The 16,432-nt window shown below is 48.0% G+C and overlaps 1 long non-coding RNA gene across 1 annotated transcript in view; it reads left to right on the top strand.

Moving 5' to 3' along the window:
* LOC146867086 (uncharacterized) overlaps positions 1-16,432 on the top strand; it is a 66,164-nt gene that overhangs the window by 38,358 nt on the left and 11,374 nt on the right. The gene's annotated exons all lie outside the window — the stretch shown is intronic.

Raw genomic sequence — 16,432 nt, 5'->3', positions numbered from 1 at the left:
GGCAGAGACATCAGCCGCTCCACAGGGGGCGGCGCCGGCTTTGTGCTGGCAGGGCACAGGTCTATTCAAGAGTCAAGGTGTACTCCTCCCACCCATCCTGGTGAAATCTCCCTACCCACCACCTGGCAGCCAGCCTGTCTCTGGGGATTCCCCAACCCTGCTCCTTACTGTTGCTAGGCAGAACACACACACACAGCGCAGAGGCGGACTGAATGACCAGATCAGTAAATACTAACTTTCTAAAAGTAGTATTTACAAACGCAGGATATTAAAATAAACTTTACTAAAAGAAGTATTTTATTATTCTGAGTTCAGGCATACTAAACATGACTTTCTACCATGCTCTATGAGTCCACTGGGGTCACAGCATGTAGTGACTCCAGCAGCCCATTCTGGCCTATGGAGAGCAGGTAGCCTTCAATAGTGAAAAACGAAAATGGCTGTAATTCACTATTAAGACATGCCACACACATCAGGGCATGTCCTACCTTATGCCTACAATGCACCCTGCCCTTGGGCCTACCAGAGGGGTGACTAATATGTAGTTAAGGGAAGGTTTAGGGACTGGCAAGTGGGTGCACTTGCCCAGTCAGCATGGCAGTACCAGACTGCACACAGGTTCTGCAGTGGCAGACCCTAGACACATTTTACTAGGCCGCTTCTGTGGGTGGCACAACCAGTGCTGCAGGCCCACCAGCAGCATTTGTATTTACAAGCCCAGGCACTCCTGGTGCACTTTACTAGGGGCTGACAGTAAACCAAATAAACCAATCATGGACACCAATCAATGTATACACTTTACAAAGGGAGCACTTGCACTGTGGCACTGATTAGCAGTGGCACAGTGCCCTGAGCAGCTAACACCAACAAAACACAATGAGGCACATCTGGCAAAAAGTGGAAGGGAAACTCACGCCAAGGTGCCAGGTCTAACAGTCCCCAATCAACTATTGTTTTTAATACGTTTCAATATTTGTTTTTATTATTTGATGTATAGTAATGATGTGAATTTTATGGTAATAGCATTTCTTTGTGAGAAAACCTATACATTTTAATAAATGATTTTTATATCACTTTTGTTGGTTTCGATTGAACGCTGATGATGTGGATAGTGTATGCGTAATGGTTGAGAATATTTGTATGCTTTACTAAAGGTGCCCAAAGGGATTTTTGCCTTTGACAGAAGTGTAAACTATATGTCTACAGATGTACTGGTATGTTAAGGACACTGGTTTAGGCACGGTGGACTGAAGGTTCGATACAAAAGAAGGAGGCTGCACAAAGGGATGGAGGATCTCGTACACTGACGGACGTCAGCAGGAGAACAGCACGTGAACAAGGCTAAGAACACAGAATCTGATGCTGTGGAACAGATTGTGGTGAGGGATAGAAAGGGAAGGTCAAAATAGCGGAGTTCAAGGAAAGCAAGTGTATTAAAGTAGCATCTGCTTCTTATGGTTACCCCCACTTTTTTGCTTGATGTTTCACTGTTTTTGACTAGTCAGACTGGGGCCCTGATTAGCATGATCGCAGTCAATTTGCTTTCGCCTTTAAATTGTTACACTTGTAGTTTGGTACACTCCAGATTGGATACTGGGGTACCCTTATAAATCCCTAGTATATGATACCCATGTACCCAGGGCATAGGTACCCCAGAGGTCTCCCATGGGCTGAAGCATGTATTATGCCACCCATGAGAGACCATGCAAAATGGAACTACAGGTCTGCTACTGCAACCTGTGTAAGCTGGTGTTTGCACCATTTACCTTAGATATAGGTTCACTATATCTATTGGTCACTACACTTAAAATTATAAGTCCCCCCATAGCAGGCTTTATCAATCCTTAAGGCAGGGTGCTGGGTTTTATTGAGAGTGTGCCCCTGCATGAGCAGAGCCTCTCTGCAGCCTTCGGAGACCATTCTCCCGGGTTGTCTGTGACTAAGCCGGACATATAGGTAGAGGTGCATTATAATCTTGCAGTAAATGCTATCTCGGAAACGGCTGCATAGAAACCTATCTTGTTTGGTATCAAACGCCTTGGAATCATACCTCCACACCGTTAACTGGTGTGGGAGGTATGATTCCACCCTTCAGAAGCGAACTTCGTCGGGTCACTGCTCTATCCGGTGCCAGCCTTCTCGACAAGGACAACACAAAATGGATGCTGCTGACCAGAGACACATTTCTGCCTTCCTGTTGGTGAGCCAAGCTTGAGCAGAGGAAGGCATCCTCTCACAGGGAGGTGTGACCACCTCCCAGACAGGATTTAGTGTATTGGGGCTGGGTGTGTGCACTCTGAGAGTGCCTGAAAGTCTGCACTTGGGCCACATGTGTTGTCCCTGTGCATAGTCCAGCTCAAAGCAGTTCTGGGAGCCATTGGCGCCTGCTCTGGCGCGAAACTGGACAAAGGACATGTGTGTAACCCCCTCTGTCCAGCCCCTTCCCTAGGAGGGTCACCTAAATCTGTCCAACCCTCTCCCGTGGGTACAAAAGGGCTTACCTGGCTGTAAGACTTTAGATTTTACGTGGACAAGATTCTACACGAAGAAACCACTGAGCTTCGACCGTCTGGACACCTTGGACTTCGCTGGACTTCGACTGGGCCCGACTTCGTCTCCCTCTCTGTCCAAAGCTTTGTCTGTGCCCTTGTTCCATACAGGCTCCGTGCAGGATCTGTGGTGCACTAAGGACAACTGAAGAATCTCCCTTGGAGTGAAGGAGTCACTCCCCGGCAACTGCAGGCACCGTAGCGCAACTGACTGATCTGCTGCCCCTGACCTCCTGCGGATTCCGGAGATTTCAGCAAAATAGGATGTGGGTTTTCGATTTCCCTGAGGTAGATCTGCCCTCTCAGCAAGTTTGAGGCCAGTAGCCCTCGTGGGGACTGCATAACCCAAACCCCTGTGCACCACGTCCATTAGCAGTTGCATATGCTTGTTGGCGATTCCTGAGCGTGTGCATTGGACTCCATGTAGTCCTGACCCTGAGCAGTATTTGCACCAAATGACTCCAGCCTCCTTGCACCGAGTGCTACGTGGGCTGGTACTTTGCAATCTTGCTCGAGGTCCCCTTGCGACTACTGATCCTTTGGCCTGTGGGTCCCTCTGGGGCCGTCTTGATTTCTGTTGGGCTTTCCTGCTGGTTGCTTCAGACGTGCCCTGACTCCCCATTGCTAGGTGAGTCTCCTGGACCTTGCCGGTCCACACCGTAACCTGCTTGACCTTCCTGCATGGGTTGCTTTTGCCAAGGCTTGTTGGTGCTCCCGCCGGACACCGAGCCCTCAGCACTTGACATCCTTCATGGGACAGCTCCCCTCCGGCTCCTGGTTGTCCTCTGCATCTCCTGGTCCTCGTGGCTGCAGAGTCAAGCATCCCTTCCTCGCACCCGAAGCACCCAACAGTGGTGGGTGTTCGTCTGTCGAGCCCCTTGTCACTCTAAAGTGACCCAGACTTTGTCCCCTCTGCTCTCAGGTTCCTTCCTTCTCGAATCCAGACTTGGATTCCTCCGGAGCCACTTCACCTTCACGGCAGCATTAATTCTTCACAGCCCTCCATTGAGAACGACGGCAGTTCCCGACACCACTCCAGACCTATGCACCCTGCTCCTCCGTGATAGGTAACTCTGGTGCCAAGGTATCCACGGGTGGGGTGGCTCTCCAACCTCTTAAGTTCCAAAGGGTTTGCTTGAAGTTCTCCTAGAATGGTCCTTAAACTTTAAAACTGTAACCGCAATTTTCCCATATAATTGTCTCCGTGGGGTCCCTATCTACTCACTTTGGGTGGTTCCTTGGGGTCCCAGCTATTCTACGTGCTCTAGACTGTCTTGACTCAAGTAGTGATTGTTATACCACTATTTTAGTATATGGTTTGGTCTCCCCCTGGAGCCCACTGTGTATTGTGCTACTTGCTACTGTTCTATTGCTCTCGTATTGTGTGCTCTGCGTTCTGTCCTCGTGTAGAGGATACTAGAGTGTTATATTAATAAATACATATTTTTATATAACTGCTGTGTGGTTCTCCTTTCATTTAGTCAATATAGGAGGTGATATTCTGGTGAAACAAGCTGCTTTACATTCCTTCAAGATTAAGCCTGAAGGCTGCTTTCCACAGCTACCACTGCAATAGCTTTCTAAAGGTTATCTTTGACCTCCTACACCATAAGGGTCGTTTAACCTGGTGCTAGGTGCCCACTTTAATTAGTGGACAGCATATACCAGGCAAACTTCTCACAGCAAGGAGTTGGGAGAAAAAGTTGCCATACATCGAGTTGACAAAACCACTGGGGGCACACCATATTTTGTCCACAACAGAAAAGATCTGGTAGGGAGTATATTTCAAAATGTTTAAGCTGTTGCATATAGAGCTGAGAGCTAAAGAAGGGTCCAAAGAGGAAGTAAATGAACTGTCCAAACAGCCTAGGGTTCCCATGGCAGTATGACCATGAACTGCAGCATTTTTGATTTTTGCTAGTGTATAATTCTATAAATATCCAGAGCAGAGTGTGGCCCTGTTTAAATACATGGATGTTGTAGGAAGCTGGCTCTGTATATGGTATACCACTAGGTGTTTATACCGTGCACAGAGTCCAGAGATTCCCCCAGAAGTGTACAGGTCAATGCAAACCCAAAGTGCTCTACTTGTGGCAGTGTGGGCAAGCAGCCTTAGGCCTAGCATGGAGAAGTGTAAGATATTTGTTGTGCTCACAATGACCAATAAATGACACATGACTCAAAAAGGAGATCCACACTCATTTTATAAAAAAAAAAGCTTTGCTCAAGATCTATTTTAAGACCAAGATCTTACCAAAAGGTAAGTACGTTTTTAAATCAGAATTCTTTTCAGTTTCAAAAGTGGGCACAATTTTCAGTCTTTGCAAAGTTAACCTGTGGAGAAAAACAATAATGTGTTTTCACAGGTAAGTAACCAACTTACAAACCCAGTCTTCTGGTTGCAGGTTCAGCAGAGGGCAAGGTTCATGTAAGGACAAACCCTGCACCACCAGCAGTACATGGATTGCCAGGTACAGGGGTCAAAGTTGAAGATCAGGCCCAATGTTACCCAAAGGAGACTAGGGGTGCTTGAAGACACACTGCTTGCAGGTAAGTCAAGCGGCTGCAGGGCTCAAGCTTTGTCGTTTTTAGGCAAGCACAGGGAGCCACAAGGCAGCACCAATCGTACACCACCAACATCACAGGGCGGCCAGGTGAAGGGTGCAAACACTGTGTAGGGTGCCCAATTGTTATGCTGCCCTGGGATCCTCTCCTCGGAATGACGTTGATGCTAGGTATGGGTCCACCTCCCCTCACACCGTCCCCAGTCCGGCGTAAGTTTAACACCCTCGGACTCGGAAGACAGGTGGGCGAGGGAAGGAAGGGTAGGGACCGCGGGGATGGAGACCTGAAAAGAGAGAAGAAGACCGGTTACGCCAAGGCGGTTCTTCAGGGCCCTGCCACCACCCTGGGCCTGAGTTCCTCGGCTCACCTGGGTTCCTCTCCTCCCTCCGATGTGGCTCCGCGTAACACCAGAACTGCGACGTCCCGCGGAGGGGAGCGCTTCAAGGTGCTGGAGAAAGACGGTGCCTAGTCAGGGGGGGTTACCTCGTTGCGTCACGGGTACCCGGGGAGGAAAGCCAAGTGTCAAGAAAGGTTTATCATTAACTGGTGTAGGCGCTACCACTCGACGCCTCTCGGAGCTTCCAAGGGCGGAGGAGCGCTGGAATTACTCAGTACTTCTTCCGTTCCTATACGGAGAAGTCTCTGGCCAAACAACTACTGTTCCTGGCGCTACAACGTCACGCCCGGAATCCCTGGGCGGAGGAGCGCTAGGAGCCTGAACGGGTCTCCCCCGTTCCGGGCACGGAGGAACCCGAAGAGAAGCTGGTGAGGAAACCCGGCGCTTCGACGTCACGCCCGGAATCCTGGGGCGGAGGAGCGCCGGGGGGTTGCTCACCACGAGGAGATAAGATTTAGCTTGAAGACTTGCTCGCTGCCAGGAGACAGAGCAGAGAGCCCAGCGGAGACGAATCTTCTGCGTCGCTGGCAGCGCCTGCGGAGGTGGAGTGCTTCGCGGCGTTTCAACACGCCGGGAGGTCTTGGATGTGACCTGATTCTCCAGTCAAGCGGGAAGCGGAGATCGGACCAGATTCACTAGTCCAGCGGGAAGCGGGTATCGCGTCCGATTCCAAACACTCAGCCTCGACGAAAGGAATCATTGGCCCCGCCTCCTGGGAGGAACCGCGCTATATGCGCTTCCGGAGGTCACGGGTTGCCGGCCTGCGCCTGGGATTCTGGTTGTTGGAGTTCTATGTTCCGATGTGGTGCGGGGCGGCGTTTCGAATCATGACACCAATGGAGAAACTCAGTTTGGAAAACAGGCTGCAGTTGACGAACTGGAGGCTGCACAAAAGGCAACCAGCAACAGGAGAGGTAAGTTGGGATGTTGTAGGACATGGGGACACCATTGGTCGAGATCCTCAATGCCAAGGGGCTTTGGGTACAGGGGTTTCCTTTGACATCGGGTTTCTCTTACCAGAGTTGATCGCCAATTAGGGGAGCCTTTGGATTACCACTGCAGACATTGTTGTGGAGTCCAGGAGGGGTAAGCCATCGCTGGACTTTGACTCCAGATTGCTGGGGAACCTTTTCTGGCTCAGTGGGCCACCTGGACACTGGCCGGAGGCATCTGGTGCTGAGTGGTCAGGGATTGCGGATCCGGAGGGCACCATAGTCCTCTGTGTTGCTTTCTTGTGGACAGAGTCGCTGTCCTCTGGAGTTTTGGCTTTCTTCAAAGGCTGGAAGACCTCCCAGGGCCTGTGGAGGTTGCTGACTGCAGGACAGGCATAATTTCTTCGCATGATCTTCAAGGGCTGCAGACAGGCCAGTAGGGCTCTGGCCAAGTCAGTGGGCATGGACCTTCTCTGCACAGCATTTTCTCTATCCTTCTTCTTCTTTTTAGGTCGGCAGCATAGTTTCAGGGTGTGGGGGAGCCACCTAAATGCTAGATTTAGTGGCTTTTTGAAGGGAGAGACAGGTAGGGCCAATAAGCACCTTAACTGGACTGTCTACACCCTCAATTATGCTACCCCTGGCATAGACCTAGCCCTGATTGGAAGAGTCTGCCCCCCCCCCATCTTCCAGATGGCAGAGACTGAAATATATGCTTCACCTCGCTTCCTTCACCTTGGGGGGTGGAGTTTGCAACAATGGGCACACCTCCTATTCTTCCTAGTTTTTCCTGCCCAAAGTGGGGATGTTAAACGGGGTGCTGCCATCTGCTGCTAGTAGCAGAGGCTAGGGGTCGCATTACAATGGCAGCAGGCCTTTGAAGCTTCCCTCTCTAGTCCTGTGCCGATCCTGGGGGAGGAGGTCTGACATCTTCACCCAGGATGTGCTTAGTTTCTGATCCCAGAGAGAGGGGGCTCTTGACCACTAGGTCCAGAAACATGTCTGGTGGTGGTAGGCTGCCTAAAGCCCTTCTGTGACCAAAACCAGCAATGGTAGCTTTTCAGTGGACACCTCTGAGGTGCCCTCTGAGTACATGCTTCAATAAATCTCACACTGGCAGCAGTGTGTGTTTATTAAGAGGAGTAGTTTGGTAACAAACACTCCTGGTTTAGAGAAGCCATCATGGTGCTGGGGAACTTGAGTTGAGTTTCCAGCCCATGTACTCTTTGGCTCCCCTGGCTCTCACAATATCTAAAAATATACTTAAGTATTACAGGGGCCTATCTGATCATGTAGATATGCCCACACCCGTGAAATAATGCCCCTTGCCTTAGGGCTTTAAGGCTTGCGAGAGAGGTGACACCTATACCTTGGGCAGTGCAAGTTGGCATACCACACGGGTAGTGTGCCATGTTGACTTTGTCATTTTTGTCTGCACCAGGCCATGAATGATGCAGTGGCAGTCTACATGGCCTAGGTGAGGGGTCTTAAGGGGACCCTCTTCAGTCCCAATACCCTAGGTCCCCAGGCTCCAGTTACTAGAGACTTACAGGGGGCCTGAAGGGCCAATTGTGGAAATATTTTAGGGAAGAAGCACCAGCACAAGGGACCTGGTTGGCAGGAACCATGTGTATTATAATTTAAACCACATCATTTTCTTGGCAAAAAGTGGGTGGCTAACCATGTGAAAAGAGGCACTTTCTCACAGATGTCTTGCGCATGCAGAGCTCCTATATGAGGATATGCCTGGACACAGTATGACGAATTCAGGGTGCGTATGGTCTTGGACTCGCAGGCCAAAATGGGGGGAGATCCACGCCAATCTCTGGCAGCACACGATGGATCCCGCAAAATCTGGGGAAACCATATTCACAGCAAGTGGTTTGCCCATAGTCCTTTGTCTCAGAGCTATCATTATACACACAACTGTTATATGGCTCTTGGGGACATTGTCGACATTGCTAAGTTAGCATGAGATTTGCTGCCATGATGCTGCTTTTGCGCACGTTACCACATGACTTTATTTTTGAAAGACTGTTTATGCCTTTCACATGGGAACTGTCTGCTTTTCACGTTCCATGCTGCACTCTTGGAGTTTAGTCTGAACGCGTTGTACAAGGTCGATTTAAAAAATGCCACTTGTTGTTCTGTCTGGTCAGTCCCTAGCACCTAGACATAACATGTTAAACAAAGCTGCAATGCTGGAGACTCGTGCTTTGATATTACGGGGATGCATGTTTTAACACACACTTGGAGAAAGCCTTTCCATGGAGAAGAGCTATGCTGTTCTATGATGTAAGCCTTACATCCAGGCTTTAAGGTATGGGGTCTGCTGTGAAATCCCAGAGATCTTCGTTTATATAAATAAACTTCTTCCAGTCAAGGGGAGGGTGTTTAGGCCTTATAGTCCTTTTTCCACAGGCTTTATAATATGACCCCCTCCCCTCCCAAAAGGGGGGGGCCTATATTTTCTAGGCAATTGTAACAATGCTGATTGTTCTGAGTTTATGCATTTTGCTGCTGGTAGTGGCTCGTATACTATATTGTAGAGCACAATTGTTAAAATAAACATTTTGAACTATTACAGTGACTCTGCCAATTCTTATTGTGGACAAGTACTAGTGAGCGAGCGAAAGGGTATGTCTTGCTACCGCGATTCCTGAGAGAGTCGTGAGTGTTGTGTTCTGGGTTGTCTAATCATTTGTAGCTTTGTGATTTTTGGAGGAGAACAAATGAGACACTACAGCTAGTTGGTTTTGGGATTTTGGGTACTAAGGTGTTAGGTTGGTACACCCCTATACACTGAGGTCCTGTTTTCCTGCGCATTGTTCTGTGTAGGTGCAGAATCCCCGCAACACAATGAACCAACGGATGGCCTACGCAACTCTGCAGGCCTGAAAGCAATATCCGGAACGATAGCACAACTCCACACAAAAAAGTGTGCATATTTTCAGTCGGAGAACAAGGGCGTTTCTAAAATCTTCCATAGCTGAAGAAATCATGGTTGCTTTGAAAAGGTATGGCGATATTCCTAACAGGCACAAAAGGCAGAGGGATACTACCATTATGCACCTGCTATAGTAAATGTTGTAATGATAGATAATAGCTTCTATCATAATGATAGAAATATTTGTGGTGTTCACAATTCTGGTTTCATTAGTAACAGTTTTATTTCATATTTGTCTAACAATTGCAGCACACTTGGGGCCTTATTCCGATGAGGCCTGGAAAGTCTTCACCCACAGGTCGGAGGCTTTCCGAGACTCATCACGGTTTCCGACCGCCTAGTTACAATCTAGGCGGTCGGAATTGAAACTGGCTGGTCATTCAGGCTGAATCCTGACAGGCTCAAGGAGACCGGCCCGTAATCCCTATGGACGTAGTTTCCGCTGTAGGGTTTAAGATGCTTTCCGTCATGGAAAGCCTGTCAGAAAGCGCGTTTGGGGGCCCATAGCAGTGCCCCCTACTCCTTGCGACCTCAAGATGCCTGCCACCCGTTGCAGGAATTAACAGGAGGGCACGTTGTGGTGTTGGTAGGGGTATAGGGTTGGAAGTAATTTAATTATAATTATTTAATTTATAATTATGAATTATTTATTTGAAAATTATTGATGTAAAATGTGTAATTTTTTATTTTTGGTGTGGTTTGTGGTTTTTGTAGGGCTAAAGGTTGTGAAAGAATTTAATTGTAATAATGTTAATTGTTATAAATTATTTAATTGATTGTGTTAATTGTGAAATTAGGAACTTTTTAAAGTTCTCTGAGGTGCGGGTTGTGTTTTTACGGGTAAAAAGTGGGAAGCCCATTTAAATATACTTAGTTAATTGTTATTTATTGTTTAATTGATTAGTTATGTAATTAATATTTTTTAAATATATATATTAGATGTGCGTTTTTGTGTTTCTTAATTAAATTTGATATTTTTTGTTCAGTTAACTACTATTTAATTCAATTTTGTTTAAAAATTGTTATTATAATTTCAAGATCTATTTTAGGTGTGTGTTTACTTTGTAGACGTATTGGGTAGGAACATATTTAAGTAATCAATGTATGTGTTCATTGTTATGTTTTTTTTATTTGTAAATAACGTGTGTTTGCTATAATTGTGAAAATATAGTGTGGCACTTTTCTTTCATTTAAAATATGTATACATTTTTTTAATAAATATGTAATTCCTTCATTTACCCCATTGCTGCTAGTAATTACCCCCCCCGTGCTAATATTTGGGGTAGTTCGTGCTTAGTACCGTTTTGACCACATAAGGTATCCACGCCAGATTTGCGTCCTTTTCTTCCAACATCACAGGGGTTCTAAAGGTACCCAGGGTTTGTGGATTCCTCTGGAGGGAACCCAGAAATTAGCCAAAATACAGCAATATTTATTTTCAGAAAAATTGGGGGGGGTGCTACAGATGAAAGAGTCTGGTTTGTTCCCTGCAAATGGTACCAACAAAGTGGGTGTGGTGCTGAAATCACTATCTTCCCAGCTTTCAGGGACAAGCGGACTTTGTCAGAAAACCCAAAAAAATTTTACATAGTTAAGGCATTTTTCTGGGACATAGCCTATTTTTGCTAATTTTTATGCTTTCAACCTCCTTCCAGTTAATGGTAAAATGGGTATGAAAGCAATGATGGATCCTGGAACGCTATACATTTTAGAAAAGCAGACAAAATTCTGAATTCAGCAAGGGGTCATTTGTGTAGATCCTTCAAGGTTTCTTTATAGAAACTAACCGTTGAATATAGGAAAAATTGGGGGGCGTGGCTTGCAGCCTAGTATGGCGGTCGCTTAAGGGTAGCTGATCCGGCCAAAATCCGCTATTTCCTGACACATCCGGATACTGGTGCATACACAAGGGTTTACCTGCTGCAGACAGAACGCTAGTACGGCTGTTTCGAATGGCTGTGATAGCCGAGAGATGGAGTTTGCTGTTGTGGTGGAGTCCGGAGCGGCGCGAGGCCTAAGAGGTGGGCGGAGCCTGCAAAGCAGCGGCCTGCCCTGTGTTGTGGCTGGGCTGGTGCACCTGGAAGGCGGCTGGCATACTAATGCGAGACGTCTGCCCTGGGCCATACATCCAGAGCCTGGAATCCCCACCCGGAGAAGCCTCCACAGTGAAGGATTTTGACCTGTGTCACCCGGAGTAACCAGAGGTGCCTCTCTGACTCCCGGGTGCGCCCGCAGTGACATCGCCAGCGGTACCTTACTCGAGAGGAGTGGTGTGGCCACTGATCAGGCGCCATCTACCCGTGCTCCCGGTTCCCCCCTCTCCCCAGTGTCAACCAGCCCTTGGGACGACAGCTGGGAACACCCTGCTGTCGACCTGGGGAGCGGAGGCTGAGGCGCGGGCCTGCAGAGGGCACCTGACTGTGCACTAACCTGCTCAGTACCAGGATTATCCTGCGCTACCCCTGCTAAAGCTGAGAAGGCTGCTACAGCCGATGAGGCGCCGTGAAGGTCCCTGCGACTACGTCACCTTTCCTGCCGGTCTACCCTGTGTGGTGTGTGACTGAGAGGTGGCGAGAAGCCTCATGTTGATGATTGCGAAGGCAGCTGGGGACCTGGCTGCGAAGAGAGCCCAGAAGACAACAGATCGCGACGCGGCAGAAAAGCCATCTCTAGATAAGGAATAATAATAATTATTATTATTTTTTTTCTTCACCTGTGTCCCCCTCCACGGCAGTAGTTGGACACCTGCGTAACTACCCTCCTCACTGCGGACTGTAAGTACTTTCCTCCATACTGTGCACGTTGTTTGGGATTCAGCAGGCACCGAGTTGTCTTCACGCTGAGGCCCAAGTTGATAATGTCGGTGGAGGCTGTTAACTGTGAGTGCAGTGCAGCATGAGCCCGGAGGCATAATTCAGCGCAAACAGAATCTGCTTGTGGAGATGTTGAGGCATGACAAGGTTCATCTGTGGCATATGTGGCTAACCAGGCATGCAACAGCGGTCAAGAACACCTGACATTGAAAGCTTAAGTAGTTTATAACGTCCGCCTTGATGACTACAGTGGGCAGTACGACGCGGCGGAGACGCTAATCGGCTGGGAAGTTTTCAGTGCACTGGGCTGACATTACTTTCTGAATCCCCAGCGCTGTCTCATCAGCGCGACTTGACTTGCAGCCGCTCCGATTGGCAAGAGACACTGGTTTTCTGTCATTGGTGCTCAATATAGGCCCTGACCCTACACTGAACAGATAACGGGTGTGCAATCTGGACTCTCTAATCGTCTACTTGACTACTACCCAGTAACCCAGCTTAGTAGTAATTCTGGGCAGAGGACGGCCGAGGATGACCTCCATATATGGGAGGGCAGGATCTCACTCGCCGACCTCGGAGCACTCACCCGGACATTCGCAACGGGCACAAGACGGAGTGGTCTCTAACTTAGACGATATTTTTGTCATATGGAGAGGAGATGCGGAAACACTCAAGACATTCCACGTTTGGTTGAATTCACAAAACAACTTTCTAAACTTTACTATGGATTCTAGTAAAATGAGTGCCATTTCTCGACTTGCGTATTTTTCCATCTACAAGGGGTCTAAAGAGTGTATTATACACGAAACCCATGGCAAGGAACTTGTTATTAAAATTTACAGTTTCCATCCCAAATCTTTACGGGAAGGGCTGCCATTTGGCCAGTTACTTCGGCTCAGAAGGAACTGTTCAACTACTGAAGATTTCAGAAAACATGCCACCGTGCTATCCCGGAATCTGCGGGCTAGGAAATACCATACGAGATTGATACGTCCGTCTTACAAAAGAGCTTCTAACAACAACCGCGAAGCATTGATAAAACCTGCGGTTCCTAAACCTCCACTTACGAGACTCACTTGTGTGAATACATTCAACACACAGTCCTACCAGATCCAGAGGATTGTGCGTAAACCTTGGCGCATTTTAAATGTAGTACAGGACAAGATACCTTCTCCCCTTTTCTCTTTTAAAAGAGGCACAAATCTGCGGGATTGTCTTGTCCACACACAACCTCGAGGTGGTACTGCCCCGGGACAAACTACACTTTGCAACATGCCAGCGGTCCAGGGACACTACCCGTGTGGCGCATGTGCAGTCTGTCCACAAACCACACATACCACAGAGTTAGACATTGGGACTCATATACCTTGGAGACAAACCAAGCATACAAATTGCAATAGCGAGAGTCATCTACTTGATAACATGTCCCTGTCTCAAAAAATATGTGGGTATGACAACCAGAAAGGTTAAACAGAGGCTCATGGAGCACAAGAGGACTATCCGGTGTAGAAAACAATCAACAAGATTGACCAACCATTTCCTTGAGCTTAAACACAGGCCAGAGGATATGGTCTCGACCATCCTTGAGCAGCCATACATACCAGCACATATCACTGATGGTCCAGATTTCTATTTAGAAAGGAACAGCGGTGGGTCTTTAAGTTACGTAGTGACTCTGAGGGGCTTAATGATGAGATTCCTTGGACCCTAGTCTGATCCTTCGACTGAGGTTTGGATCTGCACTTTTACCAGGAATAGCTCCCCACATGTGATGCTGTCACCTGTGGAGACATAATAGTTCACAGGCCCTACCTTAGCATGACACAAGAAACAAGGCATGTCAGCACCATTAGCTTGAGGAGAATACATACATACATTTTTGTGACTGTGACTTTCCCAGTATTCGTTAGTCTTGTACTTCATAATTGAGATGTGGGAGATAGCTAATGGGAGTGGGTGTGTACTAGTAGCAATTCAGTCTCAAGTTGTTCTGATAGTCGGGCTCAACTTTTGTTATATAGTCCCTACCTCCTTATACACGCCTTTTCGGGCCACAGGAGCTTGTATTATATTTTCTCCTCTACACAGCTATGTCGGGCATCTGTGCAACGCACACCATTTGGGCACCTATTTGGGAGTGACACTCCAAGCCCCATACAAACATCCTGTCAGTAGCCCCATTACTTGATTTCAGAGGATTTGTCCATGTATTTCAGTTTCCCATCTTGCACGACATGTTATGGAGAGTGGCATTGTGAACCCATAATAAACATTCTGTCTGTAGGTCCCTTGCTTGACTCTAGGCTCTACGAGCATTGATTGCAACTTTTCTCAATGCTCGATAAAGCTATATCGGGCGCCGGGCCATTACACTACAGGACCCAGGTGCCTTAGCTAAGGTGTAGTCCCTTTGTGACGAATACTCATCAGACACGCCCAGACACCGACGTGTCTGATTCCACATGCCGCTCAGTCCAGTTTCAGTGTTGACAAACTACATTCCCCAGAGTACTTGGTAGTTTTATGACACCACGTCGTGTATTGGAGTGGCGGACTCAGTATTACATGTGGTATGACGCTTCTAGATGTGCGACCGTACCAGTCCTCCGCAGGTGAGGATCCTTAATGACCATTTGAACACCACATTCCATAGGGCTTTAGTGCAGTACGTGTCGCGCAACGTGCAGGTGGGGGTACCTGCTGTTGCGGGTCAGACGAATGAACACCGAGCCGTGGTCATTAGTCCTGTGATGGTTAATGTGGTTGTTGGCAAGCGCCCCCAAAGTAAAGATGAATTTCCTTACTGGCTTGCTGAAAAGTTTGATCAACTGGAAGCCGTGTTTCCAAACACTTCTCCTGTGGATAAACACAGGATACTCACCATTACTTTGCCGCAAGATCTGGTACCTGATATTGTCGATTGTAACAATTGGGGCACGGTCTTTGCTGCGACCTATTCGAAGTGCTACGGCACTCCGTCTATGTCTGTACTACCCTCTGTCATCAAGAAGGTTCAGGAAAATCATGCTGCAGAGGCGGCCATTGAATTGGGAATGAGGCTTGTCGACAGCTTCGATGTGGTTTCTTCCATGGTGATGGGGAACCTAAAAGGAGATGCTCTGCAGTTCCAAGTAGGCAATATGCTGGAACTTGTGGCTCCTGCCGACAGGCCCAGGGAATTTGCAAAAATAATTGCAAAGGCCTACAGAATGGTGGGACGTAGCGCCTTAGGCGTGAAACCCACCGTTAAGATTCCTGATGTAGTACAGCAGACTAAGGTGAGTTTGTCTACAAAGGACGAAAAGCCCAAGTTTCCGAAGGAAAGTTGGTGAACCAAAAAACAGGGAAAACAGCAACAGAAACGTAGGTCGCGTTCTGCTTCGCCAGTTCAGTCGTCTACTGAACGTAAATATGATTTGCGTGATCGTGCTAATATTAAGTCACCTGATAGATTTCAGGTTTCTGAACGCTCTCCTCGTTCTTCACAGGAAACATCGGCTTCACAATCCGGTGGCGGAGACCGTGGAAGAGGAAGGGGTGCTCAAGGTCGTGAGCAACCCCGCCAGACTGACTTAAAAGGCAAGCAGGACGACGCTGCACGTCAAAGGCCTCCGTTTCAGAAAAAGAAGGTTGCTGCTCTAACTGCAAGATATGCCTCAGATGGTACGGACACTGCTTCAGAACCGGACATGGGCTCTAACGGTGTTAGACAGCGTGGCGGAAGTTACAGTAGTGCGGCAAGCACTGCGTCCGTATCTGGAGGTGACAGCAACTGATACATATGTGAGTGTTGAAACTGCTGATACTCGCGTAGCTCCCCCTGAACGGATGTTTGACATAATCCTTAAGATAGAGGGTGACATACATCGTAGAATTAGAGTAGTCTTTTGGGATAATTTGTCCTCCACTTATGACATTCTGTTAGCGGAGGAAGATTGGCCTCCGGCTTTCATTTTAGATGTTCCTAGAGGGGAGGTGATGATCCTCCCCGCCTTTGGGCACACAGTGCCTATGGAACATGCTAACAGGTTGGCCGGAGAGTGGGCGCAGGCACAAGCGCCTGCGTTGTATCGCAATCAAGTGGGCAGGGACAACATTTCTCCCGATCATATAATTCCGTTGCGGTCCGATCCCCAGCCTCAACCCCAATATCCCATGCGTCGCGAGGCTAGATCTCACGTCGCGACTATCCTTGAACAATTGGAATATCAGGGAGTAATTGAAACTTG

This window comes from Triturus cristatus, chromosome 1_2 (genome assembly GCF_964204655.1).
Source record: "Triturus cristatus chromosome 1_2, aTriCri1.1, whole genome shotgun sequence".
NCBI lineage: Eukaryota > Metazoa > Chordata > Amphibia > Caudata > Salamandridae > Triturus > Triturus cristatus.
The sequence above is the reverse complement of the archived record's forward strand: the minus strand, read 5'-3'. Positions and strand labels throughout refer to the sequence as shown.